Consider the following 26,589-nt stretch of genomic DNA (forward strand, 5'->3'; position numbering starts at 1 on the left):
GTGCTAGGATGCATGACAAAGAGCCCTTCAGTTTCCTCTTGTCGTCAGAGGGGCGTGTCCTCCTGTCACCCAAAGTCCCAGGACGAGAGCTTTCATCGCATCGGCCCCAGTAATTGCATCGGAGCGGGGTTCGCCCTGGAAGAGGCGTTGACCGGCTGGAGTGGCCCCTCGGTGCTAATCATATCTGTCTCTCTAGCAGTGCACTCTGGTAATGACCCTTTGACCCTCTTATTCCGCCCCTCTCTTGTACAGAATTGTACCTCTGTTCTGCCTCCGCATTAAAGTCTATGCGCTTGGATTGGGCACCCTGCTGAAAGTGTGGCAAGTGATATCCAATAGCTAAGCAACGTCTAAGGCGCAGACCAATTAAATATCTGGACTTTGTCTTCATACCTGACATTCCTGAGAGCACTTTACAATGTACCCGACTCAATATGACCGCAGTAGATTAAGTGGCTGAACTACCCCACCCTGTTTGAAAACTGCAAAGCCTACAGCTTATAAAAACAGAGCCATCTCGCTATTTATTTGAAATAACATGGCAAATCGAAAAAGAATGTTCTGCTATGGTGCATTTTTATTTGATCCTGTCATTTTCCTGTGCACGAACACCACTGTTCCATGGAGAGGGCAAGGCCAATGATGGAACCCTCTGGAGTGTTCCTCGACTAACCAACATGTATGTGGGTGTAGATTTTGGAAAGATAGGTGGATTTCTAGCGCTCACGGGGTGGTGGAAAGCCAGCGCTGGGAGTGCAAGGTTGGTTTCTGGTTTTGCTGTGCACGTGTTCATCATGCATGTGTGTGAAGCAGTTGTAGTGCTTTAAAAAACGTATGGGAACTGTGATGCATTGGTGGTGGGGGTGGGCTGAGTGAGTGTAGGAGTGGGGGTAAAAGTGTGGGGGGAAAAAGATTCTGTAATTTTTTTTGGGTTTTTCACCATCAGGTTACCAAATTTAAAATGATGCAGAGTTTAAATGAAATTTTAAATGGCAGTTGAGTTAATCAATGAGAAATACACTGTTGTACATTATAAAACCTCCATTAGTTAATGCACTGCAGATGTATGTGCGTGTGTGTAACCTGACAGCTACAGAATTAAATCCTGGTTGGTGCTGTGATCCCAGTCTGTAACGGAAAGCACTATGAATATAGAAGTCTTTATTTTAAACTTACCTTACAAACCGTATAAGATAGGCTGCTAAAAAATGCGCAAAAAGGTTTACGATAAAACATTACTTCCAAAATATAGATATCTGATAGAGAGTTGTAGCTGCAGATTCTAAAGTAGAGCATTTCAAACTAGAGGGTGCAGCCCCCTGGGGTTCCGTGGATGTATTCCCAGGGGTGGCGCAAATGTCTCAGTGAAGACTTGTAAATCTTGTAAATGAAGATGGCCTGGAAGCGCAAACTTGTTTTTTTTGACCCGTTTCCAAGCTATCCTCATTTACAGGCAGCCAAAAGGCATAACAAAGCATTGGAACTGTGATTTCAAGTGCCATGGGGTAGAGGTCAGTCGTGGTGGCAGTGTCCATAACCAGCATGCAAGGAACAAAACATTCAGTAGCTATGCCGACAAGCTGCGCGGGTGTGGTGGACCAGAGGTGAGGACACACGCTCATGTGCCTTCTTCACCTCTTGCTGCCCCCCCACCTCAGGTGGCTTCCGTGCCACTGTCCCTCGATGGCGCCGCTCTCACAACTTGTCCCCGTGGCTGACAGGCCTTCCTCTCTTCCGCCTGACTGACCACGGGAGATGCTGCACTACAGCAGTGCCGGTAAGACTGGCGGTCCTTGGAATAGGGCTCGCTCGCACCCCTCAGGAGCTCCTGCCGCTCTAAATGCAGCCACCGTCACCTCGACTTCTGCCGCCTTCCACCACCATGCAAGCCGATCCCAGGAGGCCGCTCAGGCATCGCAGGCTGGGTCTCCAGGCTTGCTGACCCAGGCGCAGTTTGGTAGGCCGCACAGACTCCCTCTGTAGCGAGAGGGGACCTCCTGGCTGCACAACCGCCCCGGAGCATGGGTGTGGGTCCCCCCACCAAATGGAAATGAATGTCAGATTAAAGCAGGGGAAGGACACGTGGGCCCGGAGCCCTTTCAAGATGTGTCCACAAAATACGGCTACTGGCCACACCCCTTCTGTAATTTTTAACCACCCTTCACTACTCGCACTGTCCGTTCTTTTGAAATACTCCTGCTGTCTCTTCTTTTTACCCACTCCCACCCTACTCCATCTGTCCATTCTTTTTACCCACCCCTGCTCCACTCTAGCTGTCTGTTGCTTTTTAATACTCCCACTATCCGTTCTTTTTGATGCTGTCTGTTCTTTTTACCCACCAACCTGGCTGTACTGCTACCATCTGTTCTTTTTAACTACTCTTGCTGTCTGTTTTTTTTTTACCTAATCCTGCTGTCCGTTTTTTTTAACCACACCCCACCCAACTGTCTGTTATTTTAGCCCATCCCCCGCCCTACTCCCTCTGTCCATTCTTTTTACCCACCCACCTTACTCCTATGGGCCACTCTTTTTACCCACCCGTCCGCCCTACTGCTGTCTATTTTTTTTACATACCCACCCGACATACTCCCACTGTCCATTTTTTTTATACTCCCGCTGACAGTCCTTTTTTACTGACCCTTACCCCCACTCCAAGTCCTACGGCCATTCTTTTTAACCATCCCACTGTCCATTATTTTTAACGATATCGCTCGCTGTTCTTTTTATCCACCTCCCGCCCTCCTCCCTCTGTCTGTTCTTTTTTACCCAGTCCCGCCCTTCTCCAGCTGTCTGTCTTTATACCCACTTGCCGGCCCTTCTCCTGCTGGGGGCAGTCAGATTTGTTTCTGCCTCTGCAATATAGGTGTGTGTATGTGATAGAGCTGTTAGATGCGTTTCTACCTATCTACCACATGCATCGTATCGCTGCAGCTGGCCTCCGAGGCGCTGCTTTGAGTTGGTTCAAATCTTTTTTTAGAGGACCGTAAGCAATCGGTGTGGCTTTCACCCTGCAAATCTAGTACTGTAAAAATGAGCTGTGGAGTTCCGCAGGGCTACTCGCTTTCTCCGATTTTCTTTAATGTTTACATTCGCCTGCTCATATCTAGTCTTCCTCAGACGGGAATCAAGATTTACAACTATGCTGACGATATGCAGCTGATCTTCACCACTGAAAAGTCAACAAAATCTGAAGATTTTCTTAGAAACTCCATTCTATTCATCAAGACTTGGATGAATAGCAATCAGTTAAAACTGAATTCATAAGAAACAGAAATCATTATCCCCCAAAACAAACTTTTGCATTGGATTCCTGCCCCCAGAGTCAGGCTCTGTACCGGCCACGATTAAAAGCCTGGGCATAAAGATAGACTTGAATCTCTCCATGAGCACACAGATTGGTTCGGTTATCTCTGCATGCTTTTTCCAACTCCGGAAACTGCGGAAAATCAGAAGATTTTTCTGCAGAGATGCCAGCATCCAAATTACTATTGCCCTGATTCAATCAAAAATGGACTATGGAAATGCGATGCATCTTGGCCTCCTGCAGTATCAGAAACACCGTCTGCAGATGATACAGAGTCAAGCTGCCAGAATTATTTACCAACAAGACAAACAATGTGACATCAGACCACTGCTGAAAGAACTTCACTGGCTCCCGGTGGAGCAGCGCGCTCGGTTCAAAACAGGTTGCTTCCCGTTTAAAGTTATACATGGCATTGGTCCCAAGTATATATCTTCAAGAATTCTCAAATACCTCCCTTGGCGTTCCTTAATGTCCATGCACATAAATCTATTGGTAGTCTCCAGATTCAGACGCAAACAGACAGGAGAGTCACGGTTTCAATACAGAGACCCCAATTTTGGAACTCCTTGCCTACTACCTTAAAACTCAAAACAGACTATCTGCGATTTCGAAAGATGCTGAAGACTTGGCTTTTCACTCAAGCGCACATTTAGACTGAACTTTTCTGACACCGGTTACTCCACAACCAATTCCAGCGCCAAGACACCAGCAGGTGAACGTGCACTTTAGAAATTTAAAATAACCTAACCTAACAACATGTGGCAGCAAAAGTAATGGCATAGGCTGATTTGTTCCTTTCCTTGCTGCATCTGTAATGGCAGGTGAATGATTGGATTGTGAGGGTCTTATTAATGTGCTGAATTTTGCATATCATTGTTCTCCTCTTGGGGTCTTTATTAATCACCATGAGTAGTGATTAGGTCCACCCACAAGTACGAGTCCAGAGCACTGTAAAAATGCATGCCAGTATGTAAAATACTTTTTATTAAGGTAAAAATCGACAAATGCACTGGCAAAATCAGTTGGTCTGGCCTTCAAAAAGTTGCCTTGATTTTTCTTGTTTATTTATAAAAGGTACACATATAAAGAAATAAAAATAAACACATCCCCCGAAATGCACTTCTTTTATACAGCTGTGCATACGATAAAGCAAAATGCACTTACTCTCAGTGTAAGACAGCTGGTTATGTAGTGACCCATTGATGTGTGCTGTGATAGCAGTTAGCAAATCTTGAATGACCCCTCAACGGATGAGTTGACCAGAAGTCCAAATATGTATGTTTTTTTCTATTTTAAACATTTTGCAACGCCTTTGAGGCCTAATGAAAAATGATATCTAATTTTGGAAACCTATCTTCAGACTGTTTCTCCAAAATGTGTTTATTTTTCTTTAAAAAAACAAAAAACTTGAAATCTTAATGCAATAGGTCACTACTTACGAAGTAGTTTCCAGAACACATAATTCACAAACCTTTTTTAATGGAAAAATACAAGGAAATGGGGACAGCACGGGTATGTAGGCTGCAGCATCAAAAGCTGAAATACTGGAATGTTCCTTTAGGAAAGCATTTTCCTCCAGTTTTCCATCATGCTCTACCTATAGCAGTTAGGTCAGTTGGCTCCTCTTTCTGTGATCCTGGAGCACTGAGGTTGGCGTATACCAGGCTCTTTTCACTGAAAACCCTTTCAGAATCTTCATTGACTATCTTGGGTTTTTTAGTTTATTTTATATCATTTGCAGACAAGAAGTAAATGCTTCTTTCATCAGAAAGCCACCACTATTTTTACAAAGCCCTTGTGTAAAAAAATGTTTTTTGATCCACACAGTCTCTGTATTGTGTGCCTTCCATATTCTCATTTCCCAATACTTGCAAGCACTGTCAGACCATTTTAATGAGGATTCTGAAAGGAAGAGAAAAAATCTGGCTTCAATGGCAGGAATAAAGATGATGACTGGATTCCACTTCTGAAAGGATAAGGGAGTGAGGTAAGAGGGACACCAAACTAAACACACTGTGGGATGCACTAAAAGTGAGGCACAATAATCGAGATTAAGAGCAAAATTAACAAGGCTGTGAACCTACAGTTCTCCCAGCTGGAGGGGAGCATCCAGAAGCTAGAAGCAGACCATATCTCTGCAACGCACGACACCACTATCCTACGTGAATGAACTAAAAAGAAATAAGAGTTTTTTAACAAAATCCCGAGCGAAAGAGCTGGGATGTGGATCAACCCGTACAAGGCCATAAACATCTGCGAGGCCCATAGGGCGGGGAAACAGCTAGCATCTTACCTAAAATTCAAACAGAACCAATTTGAAATATCATCCATTACAGATTCACAGAACAAAACCCACACCAAACACAGGGAAATCCTGAAGGCCTTTCAGGAATTCTACCAAGATCTCTACAAAAACGACCAAACTTTCGACCCAGGGGCGTGCACCTGAATAAACCTCCAAAAGTAACAAGGGTAGAAACGCAGAAACTAGGACAGGAAATTAGCGCAGCAGAAATAGGGCAGTCAAGTCAATGAAAGATAATAAGGCACCAGGGGCGGATGGATACACAACAGCTTTTTACAAAGCCTTCCTGGAACAACTAAGTCCCACCATCAAAACCCTTTTCAACCACTGTGCTGAGAATTGGTTGGTATCACAATCCATGTCCGAGGCCAACATAGTAGTGATCCCAAAAGAAGGCAAAGACGCTCTTCTACCCAAGAATTACAGACTCAGCTCATTAATCAATGTAGACTGCAAAATTTACACAAAGATACTGGCAACAAGATTGAGCCCGGTCCTACCTTGCTTAATAAGTAGCTCACAAGTAGGCTTCCTAAAGACCCGCCTGTCCAGCGACAACACCAGACTACTCTGCCACATCCTAGAGCACACCTCCAAAGACTGAACCTGCTATCACCATCGCCATTGATGCTGAGAAGGCCTTCGATAGAGTCTTGTGGGCCTTCCTCAAGCAAAGCATGCATACATTCAATCTAGGGGTGGGAAACACCAGGATTGTGATGGCACTGTATGGGGACCCAAGGGCACGTATAGTAGTAAAAGGATCACTCTCGGAACCCCTCAGCCTACAACGTGGCACCAGACAGGGCTGCCCACTATCTCCCTCACTCTTTCTGCTGGCCCTAGAACCCCTTATCAGAGACATTAAAGCTAACACCGAAATACAAGGGATTAACATAAAAGACGTTGAAATTAAGCTAGCTGCCTATGCGGATGACTTCCTCATTGTATTAGAACAACGGGAGTCCTCTATTGCCGCCTGATGAAATCCACAGAACTCTACTCAGTGCAATCAGGCTTCAAACTCAATAGAGACAAGTCAGAATGCAAACCCCTAAACATCCATACCACAAGAGACTCGCTGGGAGGTTCGGGACTGACCTGACAAAAAGGGTTCATCAAATATTTAGGAATCCACTTTAGTAACAACCTTATATCAACGCTTAACGAAAATGAGAAAAAACTACAAGCGAAGATATAAAAATTCATAGAGTCATGGACCCCCAAATTCATAACATGGTGGGGCAGAATAGAGACAATCAGGATGATGATCACTCTAATGATTACGTCCCCCACCACCTGCCCATTCATTCGAAATTGGGGCAAAGTAGACATCCCCTCGCTTTGTCTTTCACTGGCCACTACAATTCCCTCCTTGTCGGATGAGACCGGCTTCCCTCTGTCTGTTCATATTCAGGCCGATAATATTCATACCTGGCTTGCAGACGCTAGGGATACTGTTGCTCCTTCAAAGAGGCTTAGGAATAAGCGTCCTCACGATGCACAGCGTTGGTTCTGTAAGACCTTGAAAGACCTGAAGCTTGCCCTTCGACAAACCGAGCGCAAGTGGAGAGCGGACTACTGTCCTGTCAAGAAGCTTACTTTATTGGCCGCATTGAAAAAATACAAATCTGCAATTCTGGAGGCAAAAACCAAGTATTTTTCGGATAAAATCCTTAATTCTTTTAATAAATCTAGGGAGATTTTTGCCATAGTTGACGAGTTAGCCAAACCTGATCGGATTACGATGACCCCTTCCTCTTTTCAGCACCTTTGTTACTCCCTCAACAATTATTTTGTTGAGAAGATAGCCTTAATCAAAGCTAGTATCCCTACACCTGACGCAGGCTTTGACACAGGCAATATCTCCAACAATTCCTCCTTTTTTTCGAACTTCCCGTTAATCACACTGGAAATGTTCGTATCTCTCCTTAGTAAGGTTCGCACTGGCTCTCCCGCTGACAGTTGCCCTGCCCACGTTGCCCGTGAGATCTTCCTCAGTCTTCCAGCGGTGCCTCTCTCGCTGCTTAATAACTCTCTTACTGTGGGGACGGTCCCCAGTACATTTAAAACTGCTGTCGTTTCACCCATTCTTAAGAAACCTGGGGTAGATCCGGCGACACTGAGCAATTTTCGGCCCATATCCCTGCTCCCTTTCTTGGGTAAACTGTTGGAGGCCCATGTCTCTAGCTGCCTTGGTTCATTTGTGGAGAGCTCCCGGTTCCTAGATCAACATCAAGCCGGTTTTAGACCGCAGCACTCCACCGAATCTGTGATGGTGGCAGTTTATGACGAACTTAGGAAAGGGGCTGACAAAACATCTCCCAGGCCTTGGTGCTCCTTGATTTGTCGGCGGCGTTCGACACCGTTGATCATTCCATCCTTCTTCAACGGGTCGAGAACGCCGGCATCAGGGGCACCCCACTTAGGTGGCTCACCTCTTTTCTACAAGATCACAAGCAAGGTGTTTGCCTTGGCCCCTTCACGTCCGCAGCTAAGGACCTTACCTGTGGGGTGCCTCAGGGTTCTTCCCTTTCCCCGCTATTATTCAACCTTTACATTTCCCCCCTAATTTCTAGGCTGCGGGAAAGACCAGGGGTCATCCTCAATTATGCGGATGACCTCCAGCTTATTTTTAACATTGATTCCTCCGCGGCCTCTATTGAGAACTTCCAGTCTACTATGTCATACATCAGTAATTGGATGAACGCGAACCAACTCAAGCTTAACCCAGGAAAGATCGAGCTTGTACTAACTGGACCTCCGGGCAATCCTTGGAACTCCAGCTTCTGGCCACACTCGCTGGGAAGTGCCCCCTGCCCGGTGAGCTCGGTCAATAGTCTTGGAATCACCATTAGTGAGGATCTGACTATGAAATCACAAATTAAATCTGTGATGTCGGCATGTTTTTTTCATCTTCGCCGCATCAGAAAGATTAGCAGATTCCTCCCTCATGAGCTTTAGTTGAAGTCACGCTTGGTCTGGTTATTTCCCGTATTGATTATGGGAACGCATTGTACGTTGGCATTCCCTTTTACCAGTTTCGCCAACTTCAGCTTATTCAGAATCAAGCGGCGAGACTGGTCTTCCGGCAGCCCAGGGCAAGCTCAGCCAAGCCTCTTTTGAGGAGCCTGCACTGGCTCCTTGTGATCCAGCGCAGCCTCTTCAAGGTGGGCTGCTTGACCCACCAGGCCCTCTCCCATCAAGGCCCGGCCTTCATATCCTCTCGCCTTCATCGATACACCCCTTCCCGAGCTCTCCGCTGTTCGAGCTCTAATCTGTTGCTCATGTGCCCCTTCAAGCGGAAAAGGCACGGGGGATTAAGATTCGCCACCCAAGCTTCCCTTTTTTGGAACTCCTTGCCCTCGGACCTCCGTCTTATCTCTTCTTATCATCCCTTTAGGAAGGCTTAAAAGACTTGGTTGTTCTCTCAAGCTTTTGACTGATTAATGATTGATTGATGTCTCCATCTCGCAGTCTTTTCCTCTGTCTGTCCAAAGCGCCAAGAAGCCGTCGGTGAACGTGCGCTGTATAAATGATTTTTTCATATCCTATCATCATATCAATTACCTAGTGAGCATGTTCCCCCTGATACTCACGGATGATTTCCTCCACAGAGTGGATACACTAATAACCACCTTCCTATGGAGGGGGAAAAAGGCGCGCATAAGCATTAAAAAACTAAGGCTAGACAAGAAACTGGGAGGCTTAAACCTAGCAGACTTTAGATGATACCAAACGGCATTCTTAGCAAAGCAAGGATCTGCCTGGCTGTCGCCTTCCCAACCCTACACCCCAGCTTGGCTACTGGTGGATCGCGCCATACTAAACAACCTCAGCCCACTGGTGCATCTCACTGTGAACAAAAGCACACATACCGCCAGCCCTATCTTCATGAACACGAAAAATGCCCTACTAAAAATAGACAGTAACACGGAGAATAGGGTTAAGAACTCAAAATGGGAATCCCTCTGCAACAACAGTAAGTTCAAATACAACGGTCAATTTCTTCACCTCAAAACTTGGATGGAGAAAGGCATTTCACACCCAGCTCAGCTGGAGGAGAAGGGCCAACCCCATGCTTTCGAAACACTGAGAGGTAGACACAATGTCCCAACAGTTGAGCTCTACAACTTCCTTAAAATCAAGACTGCCCTAGCTAAAACCAAACTCTTGCCACAGACCCCTTCGATCATGCAATACATCGGGAATATCTATAAAACAGGCCATCCGGTATGTCACCTATATAAACTACTCTGCCCAACTGCCACCAAACTCTATGACAAAGCATCTAAGTACGAGGCATATGAGCTGCAGATTGTACACTTAGCACTAGATTGCCACCTGGTGTTGAGCTCGGATGATTGCATATTGTTGTCTTCTTGGAAGAAGTCTTCGTAGTCACAAGATAGGTGACTCCTCCCTTGGATGATAGTGCGCATGGGCATTGGCTCCATCCTTAGATAGTTTTTTTCTGTCACTGGGTTCGGATGCAACTTTTCCGCTCCGGTTCGAAAACCTACTTTTCAAAGACTTCGATGTGCAAAATTTTCTGAAAACAGACTTTAGCTTCAATATACATAGACTCGACCTCATCACTTCGATTCCGGTTGTCGACGTGGGCCGTTGTGCCTACGCACGTGGTGAGGGCTACACCTCATGGAAAGGATACCATTAAAAAAATGCCTCTGGTGTGGAGCAAAATTTCCACACAGCCACCATCACGAGGTGTGTTACCTGTGTTTATCACCTGAACATTACGAGTCGAGCTGCACAGCGTGTGCGTCCTTTCGATCCATGAAGACCGTTCGAGATCGGAGGGCCCATCGACGCGACATGCAGAGATCAGCTCCGGAACCGGTGGATATCTTCGCCGAAGATCCATGTGTCCCCGAGGAAGATTCAGATGATCTCCAGATCGTATCTGAGGCAGACAACGCTGATGACTCCATACCATCCGGTCATCGCGCGAGTACGACTGCCCTTACCCCAGCCCCAACACCTAAACCAAAGGCTAAGGTCAAAACTCCCCCTTCGGGGCCCAGTCGAGACCGAGACATTGCTTCAAAAGCCCGCCATCGAGCCCGGCTCCGAAGAAATTATTAAAGCCTTCCGGTAGCTCCATACCGAGCAAACCGCACATGCCGACACTACCAGCTCCCTCGGCACTGAAACCGAAAGAAGTCCTGGTTCCAAAAAAGACTCCGAAACCGTTGACTCCTAAAGACAAGACTGCACCGAAACCAATGAAGCCTGCTTCCACCCCAAAGTCTTTGGTGCTGAAACCCACAAAATCTGTTTCTGATGCCTCCAAGCCCTCGAACCAGGCCTCGACTCCGGAAAAAATACCTTCTGTGCCAAAAAGTACACCACAGGACTATACAACAACTCCTAAGGTTAAAGACAAGCAGAAACAAGGCCCGGAGCTGAAAAAATCGGTGCCCAAAGCAATTTCCCAAGAAGAAGAGCTTTTTAGACCTGATCCTTTGCAAAAGAGGATGTACATAGACCCAGAAACAGGTCATGTTTCCACCACACCACACAGGAAGAGGAAGCCCGATACAGCACCTAAACCTCCAGTGCCTGTCAAGAAGAAGGACTCTGCCACATCCCCTATGCACCCTTCTTCTCATGTATCTCCTTCTCCTGCTCTCCCTTTAAACATTTAACCTCAAAATTCTCCGCCTCATTCTCCCCAACATACACCTCCTCAGGATGCTGATGATGATCAGTATAGCATGGGGAGGGAAAGACCCAGATGACCCTTTTCCCTACCCAACAGGTTCTCCAGACTGGGAGTATCCAAACCCACAGGATATACCGGATATTCCTGACCACATATATATCCATCTAAACCTTCTCCAGAGGAATACAATATTGGGTTTGGACACTTAATTAATAGGGCTGCCATCTGTCACAGTGTCACCATGCATTCAGATGAGGCAGAAAAGGACTTTTTACTAGACACTTTTGAACAATCTCAAAAATCTGTGCAAATACTGCCAATGATTATAGGAGTCATTAAACATGCCCCAGAAGTGTTTAAAGATCCTGTACGGGCTAGAATCATAAACCCAAGGATAGAGAAAAACTTCAGAGCAGCTCCTGGGGATCCTGCTTACATTAAAGGACAGCTACCCTTTGACTACCTAGTAGTTTCAAACGCTAGGAAAAGAGCAAATTCACAAACATCAGGCAAAGCACCACATCCTGATAAAGAATCAAAGATCATAGATGCTTCAGGGAAAAGAATAGCTGCCCAAGCTAGTAATGCATGGCGCATTGCTAACACACTCCCTCCTTGCAAGATACGACAGGGCTCACTATGATCAGCTAGAGAAGCTCTTACAGCATCTACCTGATCAATATAAGGCACAAGCAATGACCTCATACAAGAGGGTAAGCTTATATCTAATGCCGCCATAAAATGTGCACTAGATGTAGCAGGCACTGCATCCAGGGCAATAAACAGTGTCCTCAGATGTCGCGCTTGGCTACGCATTTCAGGATTTAAGCAAGAGGTACAGACTACTATGTTAAATCAACCATTCAACCAACAACAATTGTTTGGTCCAGAAGTAGACACAGCTCTTGAAAAAAAGACTCTGACACAACCAAGTCTATGGGATCTCTGCAGTCCACCCAAGCAAGAGGCTCCTTTCGTCGCTCCTTCTACAGAGGAGGCTCCAAACAAGCTGGAGCAGACAATTCAGTCTCCTTTAAAGCAAATACACAAGCATCCTCTAATAAAGGATACTTTAGAGGGGGCTGCAGAGGTAATAACAATAAGGGAAGATGGAGGTAACAACAACAATCAATCCTCTTCCACCACTAAACAGTGACTTCCTTCAGCTCCCCCAACAGCATATCACTCCTGTAGGGGGGAGATTAACACAGTTCCTACCTGTCTGGAATTTCACCACAACAGACAAGTGGGTAAGAGATTATCCAGTATGGTTACTGCCTAGAGCTTACAGCTACCCCTCCAAATGTACCACCCAGACCGCGTCCAATGTCCACAGAACATCTAACGCTGCTCCAACAAGAGGTTCTCTCATTGCTACAAAAAGATGCAATAGAGCTAGTTCCATTGTAACATCAAGGAACAGGGGTCTACTCACTCTACTTCCTAATACCCAAAAAGGATGGGACACTAAGACCAATTCTAGATTCAAGGCCTCTCAATCTGTATATACACTCAAATCATTTTCACATGGTCACTTTACAACAAGTGCTCCCATTATTGCAAAAAGGCGATTTCCTCACTACACTAGACCTCAAAGACGCCTACTTTCACATTCCCATAATTCCTTCTCACAGGAAGAATCTCAGGTTTGTGCTAGAAGGACAACACTATCAATTTAAAGTCCTTTCATTCGGGGTCACAACTGCACCAAGAGTGTTCACAAAGTGCCTAGCAGTAGTAGCAGCACATCTCAGAAGACAACATATCCATGTCTACCCATACTTAGAGACGATTGGCTCCTAAAGGCCAAGTCATTCAACCAGTGTGTTCAACACACATCTCACGCAATTCAGACACTGCACAACTTGAGGTTTACAATAAACCACACCAAGTCACATCTATAGCCCTCTCATGTACATTAATACCTAGGGGCTACCATAAACACCAATACAGCTCTAGCTTATCCCAGTCCAGCCAGGATACAGAGAAATCAAGCCTTAGTTACAAGGTTCCAAAACCAACACTCTCTCCCAGCCAGAGTGTTCATGCAACTAATAGGCATGATGGCATCTTGCATTTTTTTGTACCATATGCAAAACTGCAAATGCGCCCATTGCAGGAATGTCTAGCACATCAGTGGAATCAGGCACAAGGACAACTGACAGACCTGGTGTTTGTGGACAGCCGCACACATCGCTCTCTGCAGTGGTGGAACACCAAAAACTTGTCCAGAGGGTGGCCGTTCCTCGAGCCTGTTCCACAAATAGTACTGACAACAGACGCATCCTTGACAGGATGGGGAGCACACCTGCTCCACCACACAACTCGGGGAAGATGGACCGCTCAACAAAAGGTGCTTCACATCAATCACCTAGAGTTGCTGGCGATTTTCCTGGCACTAAAGTCCTTCCAAGTACACATACAGAACAAAGCTGTCTTAATCTGGACGGACAACATGACAGCCATGTACTACATACAGAAACAAAGAGGCACACATTCCCTGCAGCTGTCCCAGCTCGCACAAAACATTTGGAGATGGGCCATTCCACAAAAGATATATCTGCTTGCAGAACACCTTCTAAGAGTTTACAATCAGATAGCCGATCTGTTAAGTCGACAGACACAACAGATTCACGAATGGGAACTACATCAGCAAGTTCTTCAACTATTCTTTCACAAGTGGGGTCATCCAGAGATAGACCTGTTTGCCACACACGAAAAAGCAAAATACCCAACCTTCGCCGCCAGGTTTCCACAACAGTTGTCCAAGGGCAATGCGATATGGATGAACTGGTCAGGCAGATTTGCTTACGCTTTTCCGCCAACCCCACTAATACCACTAGTGGTACGCAAGCTCAGACAACAGTCTTTCAAACTGAACCTGGTAGCTCCCACATGGGCAAGCCAACCGTGGTTCACCACACTGCTGGAACTCTCTATAGTTCCACACCAAAAACTGTCTCGGACACCCTCCGTGCTAACGCAGAACCATGGAGACATCAGGCATCTAGATCCAAGTCAACTGAATCTGGCGATCTGGCTCCTGAAGTCTTAGTTTGGTTACCTTAACCTGCCACCAGACTGTATGAATATCATTAAAGAAGCCAGAAGACCTACTACTAGAGCTTCTATGCTGCTAAATGGAAAAGATTTGCCATTTACTGCAATAATAATCAAATTGGTCCTTTAGATGCTTCCATCCAAAATATTATCTATTACCTTCTCCATTTGCAAAGTTGTAATCTAGCTTATTCATCTATATACATTAACATCTTGCAGCCATTGCCGCATATTTACAAAACAGACAACATATGTCGTTGTTTAGAGTACCAGCAATAAAAGCTTTTATGGAAGGATTAAAAAGAATTATTCCTCCTAGGTTACCCCTCTCCACTGTGGAATCTAAACATTGTTCTTACCAGGCTCATGGGACCCCCCTTTGAACCTTTACACAAATGTGAACTACAATTTCTCACATGGAAAACAGCTTTCCTCGTTGCTATTACCTCTCTTAGAAGAAGAGTTAGTGAGATTCAAGCTTTCACTATACAAGAGCCTTTCTTACAATTACACCGTAACAAAGTGGTTCTAAGAACTAATCCTAAATTCCTTCCAAAAGTAATTACTCCTTTTCATCTAAACCAATCTGTTGAGTTACCAGTGGTTTTTCAAAACCCAGACTCATTAGCAGAAAGAGCTTTACACACACTAGATGTCAAAAGAGCTCTTCTCTATTACATAGATAGGACCAATTCCGTTCGCAAAACAAAGCAACTATTTGTAGCCTTCTCTCCACCACATAAAGGCAATCCCATTTCTAAATCAGGAATTGAAAGGTGGATTGTTAAATGTATACAAATATGCTATCACAAAGCAAAATGCACATTAACAGTTCCTCCTAGAGCGCACTCCAAACGCAAACTAGGAGCCTCCATGGCTTTCTTAGGAAACATTCCCCTAGAAGACATCTGCAAGGCAGCAACATGGTCTACAACACACACCTTCACAAAACACTATTGTGTTGATGTGCAAGCTAAGCAGCAAGCTGCAGTAGGCCAAGCTGTCCTTAAAACTCTTTCAAACTACTGCAACAGACGCAGGTGACCAACGCTAGGGGAGACACTGCTGCACAATCGATGCTAAGTGTACAATCTGCAGCTCATATCCCTCGAACGGAAAATGCTACTTACCAGTATGCATCTGTTCTTGGCATGTAGAGCTGCAGATTTGTACATGCCCTCCCGCTCCCCGGGACCTGTATCTGTTCCAGTTTTATCTTAATTAGATATACACGCATGAAAATCCTTTCTGTCTTTCTACTAACTCCACCATGGCGACAAATAGTGCGCATGAGCATCAGCTCCATCCTTAGATTATCGTCCAAGGGGGGAGTCACCTATCTCGTGACTACAAAGACTTCTTCCAAGATGACAACAACATGCAATCATCCGAGCCCAACACCAGGTATCGATCTAATGCTAAGTGTACAAATCTGCAGCTCTACATGCCAAGAACAGATGCATACTGGTAAGTAGCATTTTCCTTACTAGGTAAAGCAGACAAAGTCCACACTCCCTGAGCAGGAACTAAAGACCCTTTAGTCTTCGCCATCTTGTAACAAAATCACGCCAGCATTATCACAAACAAAATTCTGGCTCCTCCACAAAACCTTTTGGCCTCCTGCCCTGCTGGCCACTCTTGGACTCAGAGACGACAACCTATGCTGTAACTGCACCAAGGAGAAAGGGGATCGAGCACGCCTTATATGCTACTGTCCCGAACTCAAAAGATTCTGGGAGGAAATCTTTGACTTCTTAAAAAATGCGCTGTGGTGCACACTACCCCCAGTCTTCTCCTCCCTCACCACAGCTTTCATTACAGCAAATCTCCGCACGCAAATAGACAGGGAGCTCTTAGACCTACTTCTGACCGCAGCTGTCAAACTGGTCCTGGCCAGCTGGAAGGACCCACTGCTAAGACTTCATACAGATGCTGGTTTAACTGGGTGACATACCTCAGAGCCGCAGACAGCACTGCACTTGAAAACTCACCCTGGAAACCACCATCTAGGGGGGTGTGGAAGTCATTGGATACTTTCCTTGATTCATATGACACACCCTGAAGTCTCCTGGGGTTCCCATACACGCAGCGGCTATCCCACATGCTAGCACCTAGTTCAGAGCGAAGAATCACTTCTTGCACTTTATAGCTCGCTCTTCCCTTTTTCTCTACTATACTATTCTATTCTTTCCTTAATTCAACCCTAAAAGGACAACACAGAGGGCTTCAGATGGACAGGCTCAAAGAAGCACCCCGCAATGTCTGTAAAACTAACAAAGATCTCCAAGTAATGCTTGGAAAACCAGGCAATGTCCACCTGGAATTTTTAATGGCCAAATGTATGTACCGCACTAGAGTTGATGAGGGTCAGACCTCCCTCCTGATCCTTTTAGATCTCACAGCGGCCTTCGATACCCTGTCTCCCGTGGTGTTAACATCACGCCTGAGGGAGATTGGTGTTCGCGGGCCTGCTCTGGGACTCCTTTCCTCTTTTCTCGACCATAGAGAACAAAGGATAATGCTGGGATCGTTTCTATCTCCATCCCTGTCTGTGCAATGTGGGGTCCCTCAAGGGTCAGCGCTCAGTCCTACCCTTTTTAATATCTATGTGACCCCCCTTGCCAGACTCATTAGATCTTTTGGGATGGAGGTAGTTTCCTATGCGGACGACACTCAGATCCTAGTCTCTCTCTCCCAGCCAGCTACGTCAACTGCCGCCAATTTTAGATCTTGCATGGAGGCAGTTGGCCAGTGGATGATCCACAATTCACTAAAACTGAATGGGGAGAAGACGGAGGTGATGGTCTTTGGAGGAAAGGAAACGGTCTGGTCGGCGGAGTGGTGGCTGAACTCGCTGGGCGTATGTCCCGAGCCCACCTCGTCAGCAAAAAACCTGGGAGTTATGATCGACCCCAACCTTAGTATGTGCCAACAGGTCAACAGGACTGTTTCGACCTGCTGGGGGATTATCCACATTCTAAGGAAAATCAGGCACTTTCTATCACCTCAGGCAAGAAAGCAACTTGCTGTCGCTCTCTTGGGTTCGCGACTGGATTACTGCAACGCGCTGTATGCAGGACTGAACAAGAGCCATCTACAGCGCTTGCAGGTGGTCCAGAACGCGGCAGCGAGATTTGCTCTTGACCTACCGAAACGTGCCTCTGCCACCGAAGCCCGAAAACAACTTCACTGGCTCCCCGTTGAGTACCGGATCCTTTTTAAATCCATGTGCCTGGTGTATAAAGCCTTAGCTAAATCCAGCCCTACAAGCATGGGATCCATTCTTTCTCATTATAACCCCAGTAGGAATCTTCGCTCCAGTCACAAACTTCTCCTTTCTGTACCCCGCGTCAGAAAAGCAAGATGGGGAGGTAAGGCCTTTTCCTTCCTGGCACCCAAATGGTGGAATGCCCTTCCTTTGGAAGTAAGATCCAGTCCCTCTCTCCAAACTTTTAGATCCACGCTAAAGACTCACCTCTTTACACGTGCATACCCGTAGTGGGGCTCTGCAAACTTTGCTGATTGATTTTGATAGGCGCCTTGATACCTTCGGGTTTAGTCTGCGCATTATAAGTTGCATAATAAATAAATAAATAAATAAATACCTTTTCTGTGAAAACCTAATAAAAATACTTTGAAATAAAAAAAAGAAACTCTGAGGACTCTGTCATAAGACCCCCTGTTGACTCTTCCTCTTAAAAAAAATCACAGCATTTTCCTGTGATATCTGTCATTTACTGTGACAGCATGTTCACTGTCAATGACTGGCTCACTAGCAAGGCACCAAAAAAGTACAGATGGTCAGCTGTGAAGGACATTTCAAAGTCGAAACAGATCTATGGGCTAAAATATCAAATTGATTCTGGTCACTCGCCACTTCAGAACTAGTTCAAGCCAGATACCCGCCTGTTATGTCAGATACTCAATATTCATGGCCTTATTCACCTTCCAGGGATGTCACTCATTCTATTCTTAAATTAACCTAGGGCTTTTCATCATTATTAGAAACAGATTTTCAGCCATACTCAATCATTATAGCTGCTTTTGGGAAATGACTGCTACTTCATCTACAGTACCATTTAATAAGGAGCATGAAGAAATGGCTGCGGCTCATTCTCTGTCTCCATGAAACATGCAAGCACTTCCGCCCTATTGGGTGGCATTGACTTTTCCTTTTTGGACTCCTACAAGAGAGACAAATGGGCGAACATTCGGGACATCTTAAATGAAGGCATGATTCTCTTTAATCAGCACATCAGTGCTGGAGGACATTCTGCAAACTTGACCACACAGTTCCTGTCATGGACTAATTTTGAGATGTTGCTCCTGATTCCATGTGACTTCTTTGAAACCTTGAGACCCATTAGTATATTCTCAAACACCTTTTATCAGGAAACGGTTGTATCACACTGATTTTTTTTTTTTTTTTAAATATATTTTTATTGCAGGAATTAGCCAAAATTACATATCGGACCAGCAATATAGGCACAATCAGAAAAAAAATCGAACACGTCCCATCCCCCTCCGGCAAACGACATGTGTACACAGCCATTCAGAGGATACAAAGGGGAGGTTGCTGTACTGTTCCTATGTAGAAAGGAGGGAAGGTTTAACTGGCATGACCAAAGGTGTTTGACTAACACCCTGGGGCATCCATTATGTTGGATGTATTTGCCTCACACACCCCGAAGGATGTCATGCTTCATCATCGGCGTTTGCTCCTCGTCGGGGAGGCGGTGCAATCCCCGACGGGCTCACCTCAAGAGGGGCTCTTTGGCGGAGATCTTTTATCCAACAGCCTTATGGTGAAGTGGGGGTGTGTGGGCAGGAGGGTATGAAATGATTGGATGATTGCTAAAATGTAGCTAGGGGTACCGGAATTAACTTTATTCTGGGGGTCCCCTGGCTGCAATTAAAACGTGGGACTAGCTTACTAGATGTCAACAAATTAGGTTGAGTGATACTAGAAAAGACTAGGAGTCAAAGTGGTCAACATGTTTCTCGCTAGGGGTCGAGTCACCCGCGATTCATCAGGACCTTTACAAACAGTGAGAAAAGGGGGGGGACATGCTCGTGTCATGTATGCGGTGCGTGTTACCTCTATGGGGTCTCCTATGCCTAGACATAGAGAAAAGGAACAGCAATGATTAAAACATTTCGCAATAATCACAAAATAAATGTTATGTCAATGCCAGATAGTGGAAAATATGTGGCATGCTGGCGGTATTGTGGATCAATGAGCACAATAATTGCATGCCTCAAAACATTGAGTGAGCAAAGTGTATGTGTACGGCACACTCAACTACTTTGTGAATAGAAGGGATCAAAGTGCATGAAAGTGAGGTTAAAACCAGTGGTAAAAACAGAGATAAAAAGCAGCATTTTCTGAGGGGTGTTGCCCATTCCTATATAGATATATATTTATATATAGTACAAGTGTTGTTACACCTTAATTGGAAACTAAGTACTAAACACCATGTCTTTGGTAACAATCAGATGAAGGCTTGGTCACCAGGTCATAATCACATGCTGATATCTTTCAAACAACGTAAATACAATGTACTGCATTCCCTACTCACCCAGGAGTCAAGGACTAGACACCACATGAGGGTCGGCGGGATTGGATAACAGGGGCGAGCCCATTGGTTGTGGCTAAAGGAAGGTAAATGAAGCGGTGGCGCCGCTGTTAGCAAGCGCTATTCAGCAGGTGTCGTTTCTCTTAGTAATTAGCCTACAAAGTAGATGGTATAGAATCCGCTCGCCTCCTCCCACTCGCTGCCCACGCTTACCTCTGCAAGCCCGTATCCTGGCCGTGAGACCTACCCGTCGCCGCAGAGCTCGAGTAGATGACTGAGCTCGGCGGGCGGGTTCATTTAAACAAACAAACGCGGCGATTGGCGTGCGCAGCGCGTCATCGTCAGCGTCAGCGTTAAGTCATGTGGTTAACTCCGTGGAGATGGCGGCCATCTTTGAACAGTAAAACGTAATAACGCCGCTTTGGATTATTACTATCTGATGGCACATGAATGTGTTGGTGGTGGTTAAAAGGCCAACGGAGCACCAATTTACAAAGAATCTGAACATTTGGACGCGGCTGATATGCTGAGTCCGAGTAGTCTATTAAGTATATGTATACAAAGGGGGAGTTTGGGTCTTACACTGGGGGCTTGTGGGTCTTATGCTGGGTAGGGTCATGGGGGCCATGATGCAGTAGGCAGTTAACCTTGTATAGACAATCAATGGTTAGTAAAATTGACTGCAGATAGGGTGGAGAGCACAGTATCTCTTAAAAAACTAATTGTTCTACACATAGATGGACCCTGGGGGACGGACCGATTATGATCCAAAGGTGTGTTAGCCCTACGTGATGGTGTCAAATGGGGTTAGTGAAATTAAAATTTGTGGTGCTATTTAGTCAGATACTTGGTTGGGACATATATACATAGTAGCAAGAAGGTTTAGAGTGAGTACCATGGAATATCTTCATTCAAGCCATTTTTGTCAGAGGACAGTCGGTGTACCCATCTCTGCTCTTTACGGAACAGGGCGTTTTTGGGGCAGTTTGGGCTGTGTTCGAGTACCACCCATTTCATAGAGTCTTCATTGTGATTGTTATCCACAAAGTGTTTGCACATTTTAGTATGAGTTTTTTTTGCAGCGGAAATTGCTGCGGTGTTCGGTGATGCGGACTTTGATGGCCCGGGTAGTCATACCAATATATTGCAATCCACATGGGCAGGTTATCATATAAATGCAATTAGATGTATTACAGTTGGTGTGATGTCTGAGCTCCCAATTGAAAGACTCAGAGAGTTGGATAGTTTTTAGTGTCAAGGTGTATTTACAGACCCCACACATGCCACAGGGGTAGTGCCCTGTCACGGGAGGTAAATGCCATAGGGTTTGCTGGGTTTCTTTCCTGGCCTTCTTGGGTCTGGTACTGATGAGGATGTCCTTCAAATTCTGGGACCTTTTGAACGCGAATCTCGGTTCTTCTAGTACCATATCACCTGTGTTGAGAATGCCCCAATGCTGTTTGATCGTATTCCTGATCTGGTTGGAGAGTGGGGTAAAGGTGGTCACACAGGTGATAGGTTGATTCTCGGCTGGTACCTTTTCCTTTCGTTCCAGGAGTGCCTCTCGGTTGTTATTCCTGGCCCGTTTTTTAGCCTTAAAGACCTCGCTCTTAGGATAACCCCTATCCAGTAGGTTCCTTGATAGGACTGCGGATTCCTTCTTATAGTCGGTAACAGCACTGCAATTGCGTCTGATTCGTAAGAATTGACCAAAGAGCAGGTTATTGCGTAGGGCCCTTGGGTGGTTGCTTTCGTAGTGCAGAAGGCTGTTCCGGTCAGTGGGTTTTCTATACATTGTTGTGCTGATGGACCCTGCTTCTAGTTTAATTGTTAGGTCAAGGAAGGAGATTTCGTTTGGTGAGGAGGCCATGGTGAAATGTAGGTAAGGGTTCAGTTGATTCACCCAAACAAGAAATGCTTCTTGGGTGGTTGTGGGGCCTTTCCATAGGATTAGGATATCATCAATAAAGCGTTTCCACAGTTTGATGTTGTCCCGAAAGGGGTTTGACTCATGGTGTATATGTGCACCCTCAAAGTCAGCCATGTAGAGGCAGGCTACCGAAGGGGCAAAAGTGCTGCCCATTGAGGTCCCCTGGGTCTGGTGATAGTACTTTCCTCTGTACTCGAAATAATTCTCGGTGAGTGCTAGTGTGGCGCATTCCATGACAAAGGTCTGTGGGGTATTTGAATTCCAGGTTTCCAGGCCTAGTCTTTCCTCTATGACCTCTAGAGTAGCCCTCTGGGGAATATTTGTGTAGAGGGCTTCTACATCGAGGGTCATTAACAGATCTATTTCTCCTATGTCCTGGATGGTATCCAGAAGCCGTAGTACATCCGTGGTGTCTTGGATGTAAGAGGGTATGGTTTTTACAAGAGGTTGTAAAAAATGATCACAAAATTGCGACAGAGGCTCCAGCACGGAGTCAATCCCCGAGACGATAGGTCTCCCTGGTATAGGTCTGGTCGCTTTGTGAATCTTGGGTAGTATATAAAAATACGGTACCCGTGGGTCCTTTTTGATTAGAAACTCTGCTTCCTTTCTGGTTACCCATTGTTCACATTCTGCATTTGTGACCAAGCTTGTAATCGTGGTTTGTAAGCGTTTTGTGGGGTCATTTGGAATCAGTGTGTAATATCTCTGGTCACTCAGTTGTCTGGTGCATTCTAGTTCATAATCCACGGTATTCATTAGAACTGTGGCTCCCCCTTTGTCTGCTTGCTTAATGGTGATCAGAGGGTCTTCTGCTAGAGATCTCACTAATTCCAATTCATTCTTAGAGATATTGGAATAGGGGGTTTTACGCTCCAGTTTGTTGATGTCTTTCAAACGGCTTGCTCAAAAGTCAACACTTCATTTGGGACCATTCCATTATGGGGTGTGAAGGTGGAAGGATTATGCAACCCCGAATCTTCGGTGGGTTCATAGGGCTTCCCTTCAAAGAAGGTTTTGAGCCGTATTTTCCTGAAGAATGATTTTAGTTCTCTGGTCTGTTGAAACGAATCAATCTTGGGGGTTGGGACAAATCCTAAACCTTTCTGTAGTACTTCCTCCTCTCTCTCTGTGAGGAGCCGGTCAGATAGGTTAACCACCAGGCTTATTTTGGTCCTGATCGGTTGGTGCTCCGTGTGTCCATTCCTTGGGGGCGTGTGTCCTCCCATTGTACCCTCTTCTCTGGCACGTTCCCTCTTTTTCGCCCGCGCCCTCTGCCCCAACCTCTGCCTAAAAAAGGAGGGTGTGTAGGGTTTTGGGGTGGGTTATAGAAAGAAGGGTATTGTTGGACATAGGGTGGCTGAAAGTGGGGGAATTGTGGATATTGCCAAAAAGGGGGGCCAGCCAGTTGTCCCTGATTAGGGTAGGTCTGGAAGTTGTGTTGTCCCCGTCCTCTGCCTCTTTTAGCTCTTGGTGGCATCTGTGCAGGGTTGTTTTCCCCACTACTGTCAGATCCGCTATTGGACCCCCTCCTGGAGGAGGTCGTGCTAGAGTCAGAGTTGTAGCTTGTGCCAGGGGGGGTATAGTCATCCCTTAGATAGGGATAAACTTTTTCCTTAGAAAATTTCTTTATATCTTTCTTCAGTTTTGCTACCTTCTGGTCCATTAAATACTCTTGATGTTCCGCCATTTCTTTGTTTATTTCAGCCAATTTTGTTTTAAAGCCCGGGTTTTGTACTGCGGTCTTCAAGGCAGCCCCTGCTGCTTGGATCTTAACCAGGAGTGCATCTGCCAGTCGTTTGGCTGTATTGACAATGAGGATGAGGAGGTCGTGGGTGCACTTCCATGACACTTGTGACCATTCGATTTTAAATTGTCCATCCTCCCAAAATATTCTGGAGCCCCTCTTGAGGTGAGCCCGTCGGGGATTGCACCGCCTCCCCGACGAGGAGCAAACGCCGATGATGAAGCATGACATCCTTCGGGGTGTGTGAGGCAAATACATCCAACATAATGGATGCCCCAGGGTGTTAGTCAAACACCTTTGGTCATGCCAGTTAAACCTTCCCTCCTTTCTACATAGGAACAGTACAGCAACCTCCCCTTTGTATCCTCTGTACCGGACACAAGCTGTGACTGGACCTTCCACCATCCTTGGTGGTAATCTGTGTCCACTGATCAGAAGATCAACCTTCCTCCCTCTTTTTGATAAATACACAGCCATTCAGCCCACAACCCAAGGGTCGGGCGGCGAACACCAAAGGGGATCTGATATAAGGTCGAAGCTGGTCCGGATGATCCGAAGGTCTTCATCTGCTTTTCCAATTCATCCTACAAAAGGCCAAAAGAAATCCCCCCCCAACAACCCAATGATTCAACTAGGCCCCCCCCCCCCAACCCCGCCATCAGTGTGTGTTGTAGTGCGTGCAGGAAAGCCTATGGGAAAAACCCTCAGAGGATTCTATATGTATCTAAAGTGTAACTGCCTATCGGGACTCGGGATGTGCCGCATCTTCACTCTCGGAATCGCTGGAAGCGCAATAATCCCTGAGGGCTTGCACTAACGTCTCCCATTCTAGTGCTGATTCCAGCGCTCTCTCGTTGTGCTGCCGCCTAGCCAATTGGTATCGCAGAGTGCTCTCTCCCGCCGCCCATTTCAACAGTTCGCTGTGCCACCTAGCCTCCGTCGGACCAACCCTTGCCTTCCAATTCCTGGTCACCTCCCGTTTAGTGAGGAGAAGCCCCAGATCAATAAATTTGCTTGAGATTTTATTCTTGGGGGTATGCGGGAACCAGTGCAGGAGCCCCACCGCCGCGTCGACCGATAAGGACCTCCCCGTTACCCTATTCAGGGTGTCGCCCACTCCAAGCCAATAGGAGGACAGCGCCGGGCAAGACCACAACATATGGAGGAGGTCCGCCTCAGGCGCTCGGCACCTGGGGCACTCAGCAGAATCCGCGGCAAAGTACTGTTGTATCTTCGCCGGGGTCAAATAGGCCCTGTGGAGTACGTAGAAGTGGACCAGTTGGAAGCGGGCGTGGCGTGCGCCCTTCCAGGCCCGTCGCATGAGTTGTGACCAGGTCACCTCCGGTATCTCCTTCCCTATGTCTGCCTCCCAGCGGGTTCGTAAAGTGGTGAGGGGGGTCAACCCCTCGTTAACCAATCTGCTATACAGGCACATGACCGTTTTGACCGTCCCCGCGGACATCATAACATACTGGCACACCGGGGACGTAGGCGGTTCCTCCAGCCCGCTTTTCCAGTGCGCCTGGATCGCTCGGACCAGAGCCGTGTGCAAAAGGAAATCGCCCCTAGGAACGTCGAAGCGGTCTATGATCTCTTGAAAGGGCAATAACGCTCCGTCCTCATAAAGGTCCCCCACCAACTGCAGTCCCGCTTCCTCCCAGTGCCCCAGGCGTGACCAGTCTCCCCCGTGAGGTAGGGCCGTCAGCATTCCTAGTGGTATTTCAGGTGCATATGGTAACCTCAACTGTCCCCGGGCGTGGGCGCGATTCCAACATAATCGAGTGGTCTTTTCTTCGAGGGTCAGGTCCTGCAAGGCTAGACGTTGTCGCAATGTGATGAAAGAGATGACATGCCTAGGCATCCCCGTGCCCCTCCCGGTCTCCGGGCCACGAAACTCCCGCGCGACCTCCTGGGTGAAGGTCTGTAGTTGCGCCGCCAAATAATACTTCTCAAAATCCGGCACCGCAAGGCCACCCTCAGATTTCGGCCTCATCAGGGTCTTGAGGGCCACTCTCCGGCGGCCCAAACCCCAGAGGAATCCCACCACTATGGATCGCAATAGCCGAAAGGTGGCCGGCGGGATCCAAATCGGCAGCGCTCGAAAGTAGTAGAGCAGTCGGGGGAGTGCCACCATTTTCAGCAGAGCGATCCGCCCTGCCACCGAGAGCGGCAAGGTAGCCCAAAAGTCCATGCTACCACGCAACGCGCGAGTACAGCGGGCTATATTCCCATCCAGGAGGTCAGTTGGGTCGTGGTATATGTATACCCCTAGGTACTTGAAACAGTTAGGCTCCCATCGAATTCCCCCACTGATGTCAGGTCTGGGCGTTCCCCTGCGAACCGGGAACAGACAAGTCTTGGCCCAATTTACCCGAAGGCCTCCCCAAAAGCCGTTAGCGCCGACGCAGCCCCATTCAAGGCATCAACCGGGTCCTCAAGGAAGAGCAACAGATCATCAGCGTAAAGCGAAACATGATGCGGGCCAGATGGTGTCCGCAAACCGTTAAAGTAGACCCCGGACCGGATCAACAGCGCCAGTGGTTCCACCGCTAGCGCGAAGAGTAGCGGGGATAGTGAGCAACCTTGTCTTGTGCCTCTCTCCACCGGATATTGTGAGGAGATCAGCGGGCCTGCCCTCACCCTGGCCGACGCCGAGGCATATAATACCGTGGTCCACCTAACAAAGCCCTCTCCCAGACCGAATCGCAGCAATACTCTGCGCAGGTAGTCCCATTCCAGACTATCAAAGGCCTTTTCCAAATCCACCGAAAGAACCACCGGGCATGGGGCTTCTATGTGTGGTTCCCCCAGCAAGCGAAACAGCCTGCGAATATTCATGGTTGTGTTTCGCTTGGGAATGAATCCAGCCTGGTCCTCATGTACCAAAGAGCGCATGTGCCCCAGCAGCCTCGATGCCAATATGCTGCTCAGGATCTTATAATCGACCGTCAGCATTGATAAAGGTCGGTAGGACGCCGGGT

General features: G+C 46.8%; 1 protein-coding gene across 9 annotated transcripts in view; it reads left to right on the top strand.

Moving 5' to 3' along the window:
* NEO1 (neogenin 1) overlaps window positions 1-26,589 on the top strand; it is a 540,003-nt gene that overhangs the window by 302,611 nt on the left and 210,803 nt on the right. The gene's annotated exons all lie outside the window — the stretch shown is intronic.

This window comes from Lissotriton vulgaris, chromosome 2_2 (genome assembly GCF_964263255.1).
Source record: "Lissotriton vulgaris chromosome 2_2, aLisVul1.2, whole genome shotgun sequence".
In the NCBI taxonomy this organism is placed as follows: domain Eukaryota; kingdom Metazoa; phylum Chordata; class Amphibia; order Caudata; family Salamandridae; genus Lissotriton; species Lissotriton vulgaris.